This window comes from Saprolegnia diclina, assembly GCF_000281045.1.
Source record: "Saprolegnia diclina VS20 unplaced genomic scaffold supercont1.42, whole genome shotgun sequence".
Classification (NCBI taxonomy): domain Eukaryota; phylum Oomycota; class Saprolegniomycetes; order Saprolegniales; family Saprolegniaceae; genus Saprolegnia; species Saprolegnia diclina.
The window spans coordinates 355,295-355,960 of record NW_008246109.1 but is presented as its reverse complement, the minus strand read 5'-3'; positions in this window follow the sequence as shown (position 1 = coordinate 355,960).

Here is a 666-nt window from a genome sequence, read left to right as displayed (position 1 = left end):
GAGCGTCAAGCGCGTCGGCGTTTGCGACGCAATGTGGTACATGAGGCCGCCTCGGTTCGTGTCCTTGTAAACGGCCGTTGGCGCCGACGTCGTCGTCGCTGCCATGGCCGCGCTGTCCCGCACCGGGTCTGCGTCATGCAGCACAGGGCGGTCCATAGCGCTGACCCAGAAGGATTCGTCGACCTCGTGCAGGTCCCAGTCGCTTTGAATGTCGAGGACGCGGACCGTGGACGTGAGGCACGGCGGCGCAGCGTGGCCGATCGCCATGGCTTCTTGCAGTATTGATTTCTGACCCATGGGCAAACGGGCCGGTGTATTTTCATATCTGTCTCAATTGCATCTTGATAATTTATTTTTAATATGTTATTGGGGTTATTGCGAGACTTGCCTGTAGCAATGAGGTTGGCTTGGGAATTGCCATTTCCAGGTGGCATAACGCCGACAAGATCGCATGCTTGGCAAGACCTTCGAAGAGGTGTACGAGCTGCTCGAGCGCGTGGGCCGCGGCAACTTTGGCGAAGTTCACCGCATCCGAGAGATCGCGACGGGTCGCATCTGTGCGCTCAAGCGCATTCGCATTGGCGGCGACACGGAGAAGATGACGCTGATCCCGTCAGCGGCGTTCAACGAGATCCAAGCCATGCAGCACCTCGCCCACCCCAACGT